Genomic DNA, 16,945 nt, shown 5'->3' on the forward strand with positions numbered 1-16,945 from the left:
CAGGTTCATACTTTGATCATGGTTCCTAGTGATCCATGCATTGGCATAGAACTCTTGAACCATTAAGATTCCGACTTGTTGAATGGGGTTGGTAAGAACTTCCCAATTTCTTCTTTGGATCTCATGTCGGATCTCCAGATACTCATTTTCCTTGAGCATGAAAGGGACCTCAGGGATCACCTTCTTCTTGGCCACAACTTCATAGAAGTGGTCTTGATGGGCTTTTGAGATGAATCTCTCCATCTCCCATGACTCGGAGGTGGAAGCTTTTGTCTTTTCTTTCTTCTTTCTAGAGGTTTCTCTGGTCTTAGGTACCATCAATGGTTATAGAAAAACAAAAAAGCTATGCTTTTACCACACCAAACTTAGAATGTTGCTTGGTGCGCGAAATTGTGAACAATACTTTTCACAACTCTCATAATCCCCGGTCATGAACCCCAAAAACTTGGTGTTCAATACCATGGCATTACACAACTTCGCACAACTAACCAGCAAGTGCACTGGGTCGTCCAAGTAATAAACTTTACGCGAGTAAGGGTCGATCCCACGGAGATTGTTAGTATGAAGCAAGCTATGGTCATCTTGTAAATCTTAGTCAGGCAAACTCAAATGGATATGGTAATAAACGAAATAAACACAAAGGTAAAGATAGAGATACTTATGCAGTTCATTGGTGGGAATTTCAGATAAGCGCATGAAGATGCTTTCCCTTCCGTCTCTCTGCTTTCCTACTGTCTTCATCCAATCCTTCTTACTCATTTCCATGGCAAGCTTAAGCAAGGGTTTCACCGTTGTCAGTGGCTACCTCCCATCCTCTCAGTGGAAATATTCAACGCACCCTGTCACGGCATGGCTATCCATCTGTCGGTTCTCGATCAGGCCGGAATAGAATCCAGTGATTCTTTTGCGTCTGTCACTAACGCCCCGCCCTCAGGAGTTTGAAGCACGTCACAGTCATTCAATCATTGAATCCTACTCAGAATACCACAGACAAGGTTAGACCTTCCGGATTCTCTTGAATGCCGCCATCAGTTCTTGCCTATACCACGAAGACTCTGATCTCACGGAATTGAATAGAAGAACAATAGTAATTGCATTAATACTCGAGGTACAGCAGAGCTCCACACCTTAATCTATGGTGTGTAGAAACTCCACCGTTTAAAATACATAAGTACAGGGTCTAGGCATGGCCGAATGGCCAGCCTCCCAATGATATAAGATAGCATAAGAATGAAAGTAGCTACCCCGATATCTCAATACAATAGTAAAAGGTCCTACTTATAGAAAACTAGTAGCCTAGGGTGTACAGAGATGAGTAAAAGACATAAAAGTCCACTTCCGGGCCCACTTGGTGTGTGCTTGGGCTGAGAAATGAAGCATTTTCGTGTAGAGACTCCTCTTGGAGTTAAACACCAGCTTTAGTGCCAGTTTGGGCGTTTAACTCCCATTTGGGTGCCAGTTCTGGCGTTTAACGCTGGAATTCCTGAGGGTAACTTTGAGTGCCGGTTTGGGCCATCAAATCTTGGGAAAAGTATGGACTATCATATATTGCTGGAAAGCCCAGGATGTCTACTTTCCAAAGCCGTTGAGAGCGCGCTAATTGGGTTTCTGTAGCTCCAGAAAATCCACTTAGAGTGCAGGGAGGTCAGAATCCAACAGCATCTGCAGTCCTTTTTGGTCTCTGAATCAGATTTTTGCTCAGGTCCCTCAATTTCAGCCAGAAAATACCTGAAATCACAGAAAAACACACAAACTCATAGTAAAGTCCAGAAAAGTAAATTTTAACTAAAAAATAATAAAAATATACTAAAAACTAACTAGATCATACTAAAAACATACTAAAAACAATGCCAAAAAGCGTACAAATTATCCGCTCATCACAACACCAAACTTAAATTGTTGCTTGTCCTCAAGCAACTGAAAATCAAATAAGATAAAAAGAAGAGAATATGCAATGAATTCCAAAAACATCTATGAAGATCAGTATTAATTAGATGAGCGGGGCTTTTAGCTTTTTGCCTCTGAATAGTTTTGGCATCTCACTCTATCCTTTGAAATTCAGAATGATTGGCTTCTTTAGGAACTTAGAATCCAGATAGTGTTATTGATTCTCCTAGTTAAGTATGATGATTCTTGAACATAGCTACTTATTGAGTCTTGGCTGTGGCCCAAAGTACTCTGTCTTCCAGTATTACCACCGGATACATTCATGCCACAGACACATAATTGGGTGAACCTTTTCAGATTGTGACTCAGCTTTGCTAAAGTCCCCAATTAGAGGTGTCCAGGGTTCTTAAGCACACTCTTTTTGCCTTGGATCACAACTTTATTTCTTTCTTTTCTCTCTTTTTTTCGTTTTCTTTTCTTTTTTTCTCTTTTTTTTCGATTTTTTTTTTGAATAGAAATGCTTTTTCTTGCTTCAAGAATCATTTTAATGATTTTTTAGATCCTCAGTAACATGTCTCCTTTTTCATCATTCTTTCAAGAGCCAACATTCATGAACCACAAATTCAAAAGACATATGCACTGTTTAAGCATACATTCAGAGAACAAAAATATTGCCACCACATCACAATAATTAAACTGTTATAAAATTCAAAATTCATGCAATTCTTTTCTTTTCAATTAAGCGCATTTTTATTCAAGAAAGGTGATGGATTCATAGGACATTCATAACTTTAAGGCATAGACACTAAGACACTAATGATCACAAGACACAAACATAGATAAACATAAGCACTAAAATTCGAAAAACAGAAAAATAAAGAACAAGGAAATTAAGGAACGGGTCCACCTTAGTGATGGCGGCTCTTTCTTCCTCTTGAAGATCCTATGAAGTGCTTGAGCTCCTCAATGTCTCTTCCTTGTCTTTGTTGCTCCTCTCTCATGATTCTTTGATCTTCTCTAATTTCATGGAGGATGATGGAGTGTTCTTGATGTTCCACCCTTAGTTGTCCCATGTTGGAACTCAGTTCTCCTAGGGAGGTGTTCAGTTGCTCCCAATAATTTTGTGGAGGAAAGTGCATCCCTTGAGGAATCTCAGGGATCTCATGATGAGTGGGGTCTCTTGTGTGCTCCATCCTCTTCTTAGTGATGGGCTTGTCCTCATCAATAGGAATGTCTCCCTCTATGTCAACTCCAACTGAATAACAGAGGTGACAAATGAGATGAGAAAAGGCTAACCTTGCCAAGGTAGAGGACTTGTCTGCCACCTTATAAAGTTCTTGGGCTATGACCTCATGAACTTCTATTTCTTCTCCAATCATGATGCTATGGATCATGATAGCCCGGTCTATGGTAACTTCGGACCGGTTGCTAGTGGGAATGATTGAGCATTGTATAAACTCTAACCATCCTCTAGCCACTGGTTTGAGGTCATGCCTTCTCAATTGAACCGGCTTCCCTCTTGAATCTCTCTTCCATTGGGCGCCCTCTTCACATATGACTGTGAGGACTTGGTCCAACCTTTGATCAAAGTTGACCCTTCTAGTGTAAGGATGTTCATCTCCTTGCATCATAGGCAAGTTGAATGCCAACCTTACATTTTCCGGACTAAAATCCAAGTATTTTCCCCAAACCATAGTAAGATAATTCTTTGGATTCGGGTTCACACTTTGGTCATGGTTCTTGGTGACCCATGCATTGGCATAGAACTCTTGAACCATCAAGATTCCGACTTGTTGAATGGGGTTGGTAAGAACTTCCCAACCTCTTCTTCGGATCTCATGTCGGATCTCCGGATATTCACCCTTTTTGAGTGAAAAAGGGACCTCGGGGATCACCTTCTTCAAGGCCACAACTTCATAGAAGTGGTCTTGATGCACTCTTGAGATGAATCTCTCCATCTCCCATGACTCGGAGGTGGAAGCTTTTGCTTTCCCTTTCCTCTTTCTAGAGGTTTCTCCAGCCTTGGATGCCATAAATGGTTATGGAAAAACAAAAAAGCAATGCTTTTACCACACCAAACTTAAAATGTTTGCTCGTCCTCGAGCAAAAGAAGAAAGAAGAGAGTAGAAGAAGTAGAAATGAGGAAGAAGGGAATGGCTATGTATTCGGCCAAAGGGGAGAGAAGTGGTGTTTAGGTTGTGTGAAAATGAAGGAGTGAAGGAGGGTTTATATAGGAGAGGGGGAAGGGTAGGGTTCGGCCATTTGAGGGTGGGTTTGGGAGGGAAAGTGGTTTGAATTTGAATGGTGAGGTAGGTGGGGTTTTATGAAGGATGGATGTGAGTGGTGAAGAGAAAGAAGGGATTTGATAGGTGAGGGGTTTTTGGGGAAGAGGTGTTTGGTGAATGGGTGAAGAAGAGAGAGAGAGTGGTAGGGTAGGTGGGGGTCCTGTGGGGTCCACAGATCCTGAGGTGTCAAGGAAAAGTCATCCCTGCACCAAATGGCAAGCAAAAATGCATTTTTAGCCATTTCTGGCGTTAAACGCCGGGCTGGTGCCCATTTCTGGCATTTAACGCCAGCTTCTTGCCCTTTTCTGGCGTTTAACGCCAATCTGGTGCCCCTTTCTGGCGTTAAACGCCCAGAATGGTGCCAGACTGGGCGTTAAACGCCCAACAGCTAACCTTACTGGCGTTTAAACGCCAGTAGGTGCGTCCTCCAGGGTGTGCTATTTTTCTTCCTGTTTTTCATTCTGTTTTTGCTTTTTTCATTGATTTTGTGACTTCTCATGATCATCAACCTACAAAAAACATAAAGTAACAAAAGAAAATAGATAAAATATAACATTGGGTTGCCTCCCAACAAGCGCTTCTTTAATGTCAGTAGCTTGACAGAGGGCTCTCATGGAGCCTCACAGATGCTCAGAGCAATGTTGGGACCTCCCAACACCAAACTTAGAGTTTGAATGTGGGGGTTCAACACCAAACTTAGAGTTTGGTTGTGGCCTCCCAACACCAAACTTAGAGTTTGACTGTGGGGGCTCTGTTTGGCTCTGTTTTGAGAGGAGCTCTTCATGCTTCCTCTCCATGATGACAGAGGGATATCCTTGGGCCTTAAACATCAAGGATTATTCATTCACTTGAATGATCAACTCTCCTCTATCAACATCAATCACAGCCTTTGCTGTGGCTAGGAAGGGTCTGCCAAGGATGATGGATTCATCCATGCACTTCCCAGTCTCTAGGACTATGAAATCAGTAGGGATGTAATTGTCTTCAACCTTTACCAAAACATCCTCAACAAGTCCATAGGCTTGTTTTCTTGAGTTGTCTGCCATCTCTAGTGAGATTTTTGCAGCTTGCACCTCAAAGATCCCTAGCTTCTCCATTACAGAGAGGGGCATGAGGTTTACACTTGACCCTAAGTCACACAAGGCCTTCTTGAAGGTCATGATGCCTATGGTACAAGGTATTGAAAACTTCCCAGGATCCTGCCTCTTTTGAGGCAGTTTCTGCCTAGACAAGTCATCTAGTTCTTTGGTGAGCAAAGGGGGTTCATCCTCCCAAGTCTCATTTCCAAATAACTTGTCATTCAACTTCATGATTGCTCCAAGGTATTTAGCAACTTGTTCTTCAGTGACATACTCGTCCTCTTCAGAGGAGGAATACTCATCAGAACTCATGAATGGCAGAAGTAAGTCCAATGGAATCTCTATGGTCTCATTTTGAGCCTCAGATTCCCATGGTTCCTCATTGGGGAACTCATTGGAGGCCAGTGGACATCCAGTGAGGTCTTCCTCAGTGGCGTTCACTGCCTCTTCTTCCTCCCAAAATTCGGCCATGTTGATGGCCTTGCACTCTCCTTTTGGATTTTCTTCTGTATTGCTTGGGAGAGTACTAGGAGGGAGTTCAGTAATTTTCTTGCTCAGCTGACCCACTTGTCCCTCCAAATTTCTAATGGAGGACCTTGTTTCAGTCATGAAACGTTGAGTGGTTTTGATTAGATCAGAGACCATGGTTGCTAAGTCAGAGGTATTCTGCTTAGAACTCTCTGTCTGTTGCTGAGAAGATGATGGAAAAGGCTTGCTATTGCTAAACCTGTTTCTTCCACCATTATTATTGTTGAAACCTTGTTGAGGTCTCTGTTGATCCTTCCATGAGAAATTTGGATGATTTCTCCATGAAGGATTATAGGTGTTTCCATAGGGTTCTCCCATGTAATTCACCTCTTCTATTGAAGGGTTCTCAGGATCATAAGCTTCTTCCTCAGATGAAGCTTCCTTAGTACTGCTTGGTGCATTTTGCATCCCAGACAGACTTTGAGAAATCATATTGACTTGTTGAGTCAATATTTTGTTCTGAGCCAATATGGCATTCAGAGTGTCAATCTTAAGAACTCCTTTCTTCTGACTAGTCCCATTGTTCACAGGATTCCTTTCAGAAGTGTACATGAATTGGTTATTTGCAACTATTTCAATCAGTTCTTGAGCTTCAGTAGGCGTCTTCTTCAGATGAAGAGATCCTCCAGCAGAGCTATCCAAAGACATCTTGGATAGTTCAGAGAGACCATCATAGAAAATACCTATGATGCTCCATTCAGAAAGCATGTCAGAGGGACACTTTCTGATTAATTGTTTGTATCTTTCCCAAGCTTCATAGAGGGATTCTCCGTCCTTTTGTCTGAAGGTTTGGACTTCCACTCTAAGCTTACTCAATTTTTGAGGTGGAAAGAACTTTGCCAAGAAGGCATTGACTAGCTTTTCCCAAGAGTCCAGGCTTTCTTTAGGTTGTGAGTCCAACCATGTCCTAGCTCTGTCTCTTACAGCAAAAGAGAATAGCATAAGTCTGTAGACCTCAGGGTCAACCCCATTAGTCTTGACAGTGTCACAGATTTGCAAGAATTCAGCTAAAAACTGATGAGGATCTTCCAATGGAAGTCCATAGAACTTGCAATTCTGTTGCATTAGAGAAACTAATTGAGGCTTAAGCTCAAAGTTGTTTGCTCCAATGGCAGGGATAGAGATGCTTCTCCCATAGAAGTCGGGAGTAGGTGCAGTAAAGTCACCCAGCACCTTCCTTGCATTGTTGGCATTGTTGTTGTTTTCGGCTGCCATGTGTTCTTCTTCTTTGAAGAATTCGGTTAGGTCCTCTACAGAGAGTTGTGCTTTGGCTTCTCTTAGCTTTCTCTTCAAGGTCCTTTCAGGTTCAGGATCAGCCTCAACAAGAATGCTTTTGTCTTTGCTCCTGCTCATAAGAAAGAGAAGGGAACAAGAAAATGTGGAATCCTCTATGTCACAGTATAGAGATTCCTTTAGGTGTCAGAGGAAAGGAAAAGTAGAAGACAGAAGTAGAAAATTCGAACTTATCAGAGAAGATGGAGTTCGAATTTTGCATTAAGGAATAGTGTTAGTCCATAAATAGAAGGATGTGAGAAGGAGGGAAAGAAGTTTTCGAAAATTAAGTAAAAGATTTTGAAAACATTTTGAAAAACCTTAATTGATTTTCGAAAATGAAAGTGGAAAAGAAATCAAGTGATTTTTGAAAAAGATTTTGAAATTAGAAATCAAAAAGATTTGATTGAAAAACCATTTTGAAAAAATGTGGTTAAGAAGATATGATTGGTTTTAAAAAGATGTGATTGAGAAGATATGATTTGAAAAACATTTTAAAAATTAATGACTTGGCTATCAAGAAAAGATATGATTCAGACATTTAAACCTTTCTCAACAGATAAGGCAACATACTTGAAATGTTGAATCAAATCATTAATTGATAGCAAGTATTTTTAAAAATACAAAGAAATTGATTTTGAAAAAGATTTGATTGAAAATATATGATTTGAAAAAGATTTGATTTTGAAAAATTTTGAAAACTTGAAAAAAATTTGATTTGAAAACAAAATTTTCCCCCTTGTGCCATCCTGGCGTTAAACGCCCAGAATGGTGCACATTCTGGCGTTTAACGCCCAAAATACTACCCTTTTGGGCGTTAAACGCCCAACCAGGTACCCTGGCTGGCGTTTAAACGCCAGTCTGTCCTTCTTCACTGGGCGTTTTGAACGCCCAGCTTTTTCTGTGCAATTCCTCTGCTGTATGTTCTGAATCTTCAATTCTCTGTATTATTGACTTGAGAAGACACAAATTAAAAATATTTTTGGATTTTTAATAATAAGGACAAATCAAAATGTAACAAGAATCAAATAACAATGCATGCAAGACACCAAACTTAGCAGTTTGTATACTACTGACACTAACAAAATGAGAATGCATATGAGACACACAAAACACTCAAGTCAATTGAATTCAAAGATCATAGCACGAAAATTATCAAGAATTACTTGAAGATCCCTTAGGAAATATGAACGAATGCATGCAATTGACACCAAACTTAAGATGAGACACTAGACTCAAACAAGAAATTTTTGGATTTTATGATTTTTTTTTATTTTTTTGTGTTTTTCGAAAATTAAGTGGAAAAAAAAGATATCAAAATTCTTAATGAAAATTCCAGGAATCAGTGCAATGCTAGTCTAAGACTCCGGTCCAGGAATTAGACATGGCTTCACAGCCAGCCAAGCTTTCAAAGAAAGCTTCGGTCCAAAACACTAGACATGGCCAAAGGCCAGCCAAGCCTTAGCAAATCACTGCTCCAAAAGCAAGATTGATGAAAATCAACAAGCTCTTGTGATGATAAGTTGAAACCTCGGTCCAATGAAATTAGACATGGCTTCTCAGCCAGCCAGACTTCAACAAATCATCATGAAACTCTAGAATTCATCTTCAAGAATTTCGAAAAAAATAAATACCTAATCTAAGCAACAAGATGAACCGTCAGTTGTCCAAATTTAAACAATCCATGGCACTGATGTTACCGGACCAAAAGCTTGCTCAAAACTTGAACAATCCCCGGCAACGGCGCCAAAAACTTGGTGCGCGAAATTGTGAACAATACTTTTCACAACTCTCATAATCCCCGGTCATGAACCCCAAAAACTTGGTGTTCAATACCATGGCATTACACAACTTCGCACAACTAACCAGCAAGTGCACTGGGTCGTCCAAGTAATAAACCTTACGCGAGTAAGGGTCGATCCCACGGAGATTGTTAGTATGAAGCAAGCTATGGTCATCTTGTAAATCTTAGTCAGGCAAACTCAAATGGATATGGTAATAAACGAAATAAACACAAAGGTAAAGATAGAGATACTTATGCAGTTCATTGGTGGGAATTTCAGATAAGCGCATGAAGATGCTTTCCCTTCCGTCTCTCTGCTTTCCTACTGTCTTCATCCAATCCTTCTTACTCCTTTCCATGGCAAGCTTAAGCAAGGGTTTCACCGTTGTCAGTGGCTACCTCCCATCCTCTCAGTAGAAATGTTCAACGCACCCTGTCACGGCACGGCTATCCATCTGTCGGTTCTCGATCAGGCCGGAATAGAATCCAGTGATTCTTTTGCGTCTGTCACTAACGCCCCGCCCTCAGGAGTTTGAAGCACGTCACAGTCATTCAATCATTGAATCCTACTCAGAATACCACAGACAATGTTAGACCTTCCGGATTCTCTTGAATGCCACCATCAGTTCTTGCCTATACCACGAAGACTCTGATCTCACGGAATTGAATAGAAGAACAATAGTAATTGCATTAATACTCGAGGTACAGCAGAGCTCCACACCTTAATCTATGGTGTGTAGAAACTCCACCGTTGAAAATACATAAGTACAGGGTCTAGGCATGGCCGAATGGCCAGCCTCCCAATGATCTAAGATAGCATAAGAATGAAAGTAGCTACCCCGATATCTCAATACAATAGTAAAAGGTCCTACTTATAGAAAACTAGTAGCCTAGGGTGTACAGAGATGAGTAAAAGACATAAAAGTCCACTTCCGGGCCCACTTGGTGTGTGCTTGGGCTGAGCAATGAAGCATTTTCGTGTAGAGACTCCTCTTGGAGTTAAACGCCAGCTTTAGTGCCAGTTTGGGCGTTTAACTCCCATTTGGGTGCCAGTTCCGGCGTTTAACGCTGGAATTCCTGAGGGTGATTTTGAGCGCCGGTTTGGGCCATCAAATCTTGGGCAAAGTATGGACTATCATATATTGCTGGAAAGCCCAGGATGTCTACTTTTCAACGCCGTTGAGAGCGTGCCAATTGGGCTTCTTTAGCTCCAGAAAATCCACTTCGAGTACAGGGAGGTCAGAATCCAACAGCATCTGCAGTCCTTTTTGGTCTCTGAATCAGATTTTTGCTCAGGTCCCTCAATTTCAGCCAGAAAATACCTGAAATCACAGAAAAACACACAAACTCATAGTAAAGTCCAGAAAAGTGAATTTTAACTAAAAACTAATGAAAATATACTAAAAACTAACTAGATCATACTAAAAACATACTAAAAACAATGCCAAAAAGCGTACAAATTATCCGCTCATCATTGCTCGTCCTCGAGCAAAAGAAGAAAGAATAGATGAAGAAGAAGAAGAAATACAGGAGATGGAGAGAGATGTGTATTCGGCCAAGGATGATAAGAGAGGGTAGTGATGTGTGAAAATGAAGAAGGATAGATGGGTTTATATAGTGGAGGGAGAAGGGTTAGGATTCGGTCATTTAAGGTGGGTTTGGGTGGGAAAGAGATTTTGAATTTGAAGGTAGGTGGGGTTTATGGGGAAGAGTGGATGGATGTGAGTGGTGAAGAAGTGATGGGGAAGAGTGATTGAGGTAATTGGTGAATGATGTTTGGGGAAGAGTGTTATGAAAAGGTGTGAGAGAGAGGAAGAAGGTAGGTGGGGATCCTGTGGGGTCCACAGATCCTGAGGTGATCCTGTGGGGTCCACAGATCCTGAGGTGTCAAGGATTTCTCATCCCTGCACCCTTTAGGCATGTAAAACGCCCTCTGTATACAATCCTGGCATTTAACGCCAGACTGATGCTTGTTTCTGGCGTTAAACGCCCAGATATAGCTTGTTTCTGGTGTTAAACGCCACTTTGCTGCTTGTTTCTGGCGTTTAACGCCAGCTTTCCCCAGGGTGCAATCCTGGCATTTGAACGCCAAACTGCTGCTTGTTTCTGGTGTTCAACGCCAGCTTCATGCTCTGTTCTGGCGTTAAACGCCAGCCAAATGCTCCTTACTGGTGTTTAAACGGCAGTAAGCTCTTCCTCCAGGGTGTGCTTTTTCTTCTGCTATTTTTTATTCTGTTTTTAATTTTTGCAATTGTTTTGTGACTCCACATGATCATAAACCTAATAAAACATAAAAGAACAATAGAAATATAGATAAATGAAAATTGGATTGCCTCCTAATAAGCGCTTCTTTAATGTCAATAGCTTGACAGTGAGCTCTCATGGAGCTTCACAGATGTTCAAAGCATTGTTGGGACCTCCCAAAACTAAACTTAGAGTTTGAATGTAGGGGTTCAACACCAAACTTAGAGTTTGATTGTGGGGGCTTTGTTTGACTCTATATTGATAGAAGCTTTTCATGCTTCCTTTCCATGTTTACAGAAGGATAACCTTGAGCTTTAAACACAAGGTAGTACCCATTCAATTGAAGGACTAGTTCACTTCTGTCAACATCAATCACAGCTTTTGCTATGGCTAGGAAGGGTCTTCCAAGAATGATGGATTCATTCTCCTCCTTCCCAGTGTCTAAGATTATGAAATCAGTAGGGATGTAAAGGTCTTTAACCTTTACCAACACGTCCTCTACCAATCCATAAGCTTCTTTTATTGACTTGTCTGCCATCTCTAATGAGATTCTTGTAGCTTGTACCTCAAAGATCCCCAGCTTCTCCATTACAGAGAGTGGCATAAGATTTATACTTGACCCCAGGTCACACAGAGCCTTTTCAAAGGTCATGGCGCCTATGGTACAGGTTATTAAAAATTTACCAGGATCTTGTTTCTTTTAAGGTAGAGTTTGCTGAACCCATGTATCTAGTAAACTAATGAGCAAGGGAGGTTCACCTTTCCAAGTCTCATTACCAAACAACTTGGCATTCAGCTTCATGATGGCTCCTAGATATTGAGCAACTTGCGCTTCAGTTACATCTTCATCCTCTTCAGAAGAAGAATAGTTCTCAGAGCTCATGAATGGCAGAAGGAAGTTTAATGGAATCTCTATGGTCTCTATATGAGCCTCAGATTCCTTTAGGTCCTCAATAGGGAAGTCCTTCCTGTCTGGAGAACGTCCCAAGAGGTCTTTCTCATTGGGATTCACGGCCTCCTCTTCCTCTTTGGATTCGGCCATTTTGATAATATCAATGGCCTTGCACTCTCTTTTTGGATTCTCTTCTGTATTGCTTGGGAGAGTACTAGGAGGAGTTTCAGTGATTTTCTTACTCAGCTGGCTCACTTGTGCCTCCAAATTTCTAATAGAGGACCTTGTTTCACTCATGAAACTTAAAGTGGCCTTAGATAGATCAGAGACTATGTTTGCTAAGCTAGAGGGGCTCTGCTCAGAATTCTCTGTCTGTTGCTGAGAAGATGATGGAAAAGGCTTGCTATTGCTAAACCTGTTTCTTCCACCATTATTAAAGCCTTGTTGAGGCTTTTGTTGATCCTTCCATGAGAAATTTAGATGATTTCTCCATGAGAAATTATAGGTGTTTCCATAAGGTTCACCCATGTAATTCACCTCTGTCATTGTAGGGTTCTTAGGATCATAAGCTTCTTCTTCAGAAGATGCCTCTTTAGTACTGTTGGATACATTTTTCCATCCATTCAAACTCTGAGAAATCATGTTGACTTGCTGAGTCAACATTTTGTTCTGAGTCAATATGGCAATTAGAGCATCAATTTCAAGAACTCCCTTCCTCTGAGGCGTCTCATTATTCATAGGAAACCTTTCAGAAGTGTACATGAACTGGTTATTTGCAACCATGTCAATGAGTTCTTGAGCTTCTGTAGGCATTTTCTTTAGGTGAATGGATCCACCTACAGAATGGTCCAGTGACATCTTAGAGAACTCAGATAGACCATCATAGAATATATCCAAAATGGTCCACTCTGAAAGCATGTCAGAAGGACACTTTTTGGTCAACTGCTTGTATCTTTCCCAAGCTTCATAAAGGGATTCACCATCTTTTTGCTTGAAGGTTTGAACATCCACTCTAAGCTTGCTCAGCTTTTGAGGAGGAAAGAACTTAGCCAAGAAGCTCGTGACCAGTTTATCCCAAGAGTTCAGACTATCTTTAGGTTGTGAGTCCAACAATGTTCTAGCTCTGTCTCTTACAGCAAAAGGGAAAAGCATAAGCCTGTAGACTTCAGGATCTACTCTATTAGTCTTAACAGTATCACAGATCTTCAAGAATTCAGTTAAAAACTGATAGGGATCTTCTGATGGAAGTCCATGGAACTTGCAGTTCTGTTGCATCAGAGTAACTAGTTGAGGCTTCAGCTCAAAATTGTTTGCTCCAATGGCAGAGATTGAGATGCTTCTTCCATAAAAGTTGGAAGTAGGTGTAGTATAATCACCAAGCATCCTCCTTGCGCCTCCACCATTGTTATTGGGTTTGGCCATGTCTCTTTCTTTTTCGAGATTCTCTATAAGGTTTTCTCTGGATTTTTGTGCTTTAGCTTCTCTTAGCTTCTTCTCCAGAGTCCTTTCAGGTTCAGGATATGCTTCAACAAGAATGTCCTTGTCCTTGCTCCTGCTCATAGGAAAAAGAAGAGAACAAAAAAGAAGAAAAATCCTCTATATCACAGTATAGAGATTCCTTTATGTGAGTAGAAGAAGAAAAGAATAAAAGAAGAAAGAGAAAAATTCGAACACAGAAGAGAAGAGAGGGTTAGAATTTTAAGATGAAGAGAAGTGTTAGTAAATGAATAAATAAATAGAAGAAGATGAGAGGGAGAGAATTTCGAAAATTGTTTTTGAAAAAATAGTTAGTGATTTTCGAAAATTAAAAGAAGAAATAAAATTAAAATTAAAATTTGGAACAATTAGTTAATTAAAAGAATTTTGAAAAAGAGGAGGGTGATTTTCAAAAATTAGAGAAAGAGAAAAGTGGTTAGGTGGTTTTGAAAAAGAGAAGAAACAAACAAAAAGTCAATTAGTTAGTTGAAAAAGATTTAAAAATCAATTTTGAAAAGATAAGAAGTTAGAAAAGATATTTTGAAATCAAATTTTTTTTCGAAAAGATGTGATTTGAAAAGATATGATTAAAAAGATATGATTAAAAACATATTTTGAAAAAGATTTGATTTTAAAAATTGATGACTTGACTAACAAGAAACTAAAGATATGATTCTAGAATTTAAAGATTGAACCTTTCTTAACAAGAAAGTAACAAACCTCAAATTTTTGAATCAATCACATTAATTGTTAGTAAAGTTTCGAAAATTATGAGGTAAAATAAGAAAAAGATTTTAAAAATCAAATTTAAAAAGTTTTCGAAAATAATAAAAGGAAAAAGAGAAGATTTGATTTTGAAAAAGATTTTGAAAAGATAAGATTTTTTTTTAAAATTGAAATCTTGACTTGACTAACAAGAAACAACTTATTTTTAAAAATTTTTGACTAAGTCAACCCAAAGATTTCGAAATTTATGAATAAAATAAGGAAAAGATATTTTTTGTTTTTGAATTTTTAATGATGAGAGAGAAAAACACAAAAATTACTCACAACATGAAAATTATGAATCAAAACACATGATGCATGCAAGAACACTATGAATACCAAGAACACTTTGAAGATCAAGATGAACATCAAGACTTATTTTTGAACATTTTCAAGAAAAGAAAAACATGCAAGACACCAAACTTAGAAATTTTCAATGCTTAGACACTATGAATGCAAAAATGCATATGAAAAACAACAAAAGACACAAAACAAGAAAATATGAAGATCAAACAAGAAGACTTATCAAGAACAACTTGAAGATCATGAAGAACACATGCATGAATTTTTGAAACATGCAAAAGTTTTTAGAACATGCAATTGGCACCAAACTTAAAAATTAACTCTAGACTCAAACAAGAAACACAAAATATTTTTGGTTTTTATGATTTTATAAATTTTTTCGTATTTTATTTTCAGTTTTTATTTTTTTTGAAAATTATTTTTTTTTTTTGAAAAACGAAAACAAAGAGAAAATTTTTTTGAAAAATTTTTGAAAACTTTTTTGAAAAGAAAATTACCTAATCTGAGCAACGAGATGAACCGTCAGTTGTTCAAACCCGAACAATCCCCAGCAACGGTGCCAAAAACTTGGTGTGCGTAAATTGTGATAATCAACAATGGTGCCAAAGACTTGGAGCTCTCAAACGTGAATCACACTTTGTCACAACTTCACACAACTAACCAGCAAGTGCATTGGGTCATCCAAGTAATACCTTACGTGAGTAAGGGTCGATCCCACGGAGATTGTTGGTATGAAGCAAGCTATGGTCATCTTGCAATTCTCAGTCAGGCGGATTCAAATGGTTATAATGATTTTCGAATATAAAGATAAATAAAGCATAAAATAGAGATAGAGATACTTATGTAAATCATTGGTGGGAATTTCAGATAAGTGTATGGAGATGCTTTGTTCCTGTGGAATCTCTGCTTTCCTACTGCCTTCATCCAATCCTTCATACTCCTTTCCATGGCAAGCTGTATGTTGGGTTTCACCGTTGTCAATGGCTACCTCCCGTCCTCTCAGTGAAAATGGTCCAAATGCTCTGTCACAGCACGGCTAATCATTTGTCGATTCTCGATCATGTTGGAGTAGAGTCCAATTATTCTTTTGCGTCTGTCACTATGTCCAACACTCGCGAGTTTGAAGCTCATCACAGTCATTCAATCCTTGAATCCTACTCGGAATACCACATACAAGGTTTAGACTTTTTGGGTTCTTAAGAATGCTACCAATGGATTCTAGCTTATACCACGAAGACTCCGATCTTTCGGATTGGAGGCTAAGAGATACACGCTCGTTCCAAGGTAGAACGAAAGTGGTTGTCAGTCACGCGTTCATAGGTGAGAATGATGATGGGTGTCACGGATCATCACATTCATCATGTTGAAGTGCAAAGAATATCTTAGAATAAGAATAAGCTGAATTGAATAGAAGAATAATAGTAATTGCATTAATACTCGAGGAACAGCAGAGCTCCACACCTTAATCTATGGTGTGTAGAAACTCCACCGTTGAAAATACAAAAGTGATCAAAGTCTAGGCATGGCCGAATGGCCAGCCCCCAAAGTCTAAGAACTAAATGACCGAAGATAAATACCAAGATAAGACAGGACCATATTTCTAAAATACAATAGTAAAAAGTTCTATTTATACTAAACTAGTTACTAGGGTTTATAGAAATAAGTCTTAATGTAAAAATTGACTTCCGGGGCCCACTTTGGTGTGTGCTTAGGCTAGGCTTGAGCTTTACATGTGCAGAGACTTCTCTTGGGGTTACACGCCAAGTTGTAACGTGTTTTTGGCGTTTAACTCTGGTTTGTGACGTGTTTCTATCGTTTTACTCCAGAATGCAGCATGGATTTGGCGTTGAATGCCAGTTTGCGTCGTCTAAGCTCGAATAAACTATAGACCATTATATATTGCTGGAAAGCCCTAGATGTTTAATTTCCAACGCAGTTGAGAGCGTGCCATTTGGAGTTCTGTAGCTCTAGAAAATTCATTTTGAGTGCAGGGAGGTCAGAATCCAACAACATCAGCAGTCTTTTTTCAGCCTGAATTAGATTTTTGCTCAGGTCCCTCAATTTCAGCGAGAAAATACCTGAACACAGAAAAACACACAAAATCATAGTGAAGTCCAGAAATGTGAATTTTGCATAAAAACTAATAAAAACTTCCCTAAAAGTAGCTAGATCCTACTAAATATTACCTAAAAACAATGCCAAAAAGCATATAAATTATCCGCTCATCAATGCTACGGGAAGAAGAGTTACTAAGGGCATTTTAAGGTTTGAATTTGGGAGTTAGAGAAGAATCTAGAATTCTGTGTTTGAGTCAATTTCAGATTTCAAGTGATTTTAAATTAGAACTTCTCAAGGCTTATCGAGATATTGAAGCGTCACGTAATGTATTGCCAGCAGTTGAACAGGAAAAACGGTGGAAAGTTTCAGAAAG

The 16,945-nt window shown here is 39.4% G+C and overlaps 1 non-coding gene across 1 annotated transcript; it reads left to right on the forward strand.

The window, feature by feature from the left end:
• Positions 1-12,882: 12,882 nt before the first annotated feature.
• Positions 12,883-12,990, forward strand: LOC112704430 (small nucleolar RNA R71). Its single transcript, XR_003155055.1, has one exon. It is a non-coding gene; the product is annotated as a small nucleolar RNA R71 (small nucleolar RNA).
• Positions 12,991-16,945: the final 3,955 nt, after the last annotated feature.

This window comes from Arachis hypogaea, chromosome 7, assembly GCF_003086295.3.
Source record: "Arachis hypogaea cultivar Tifrunner chromosome 7, arahy.Tifrunner.gnm2.J5K5, whole genome shotgun sequence".
Classification (NCBI taxonomy): domain Eukaryota; kingdom Viridiplantae; phylum Streptophyta; class Magnoliopsida; order Fabales; family Fabaceae; genus Arachis; species Arachis hypogaea.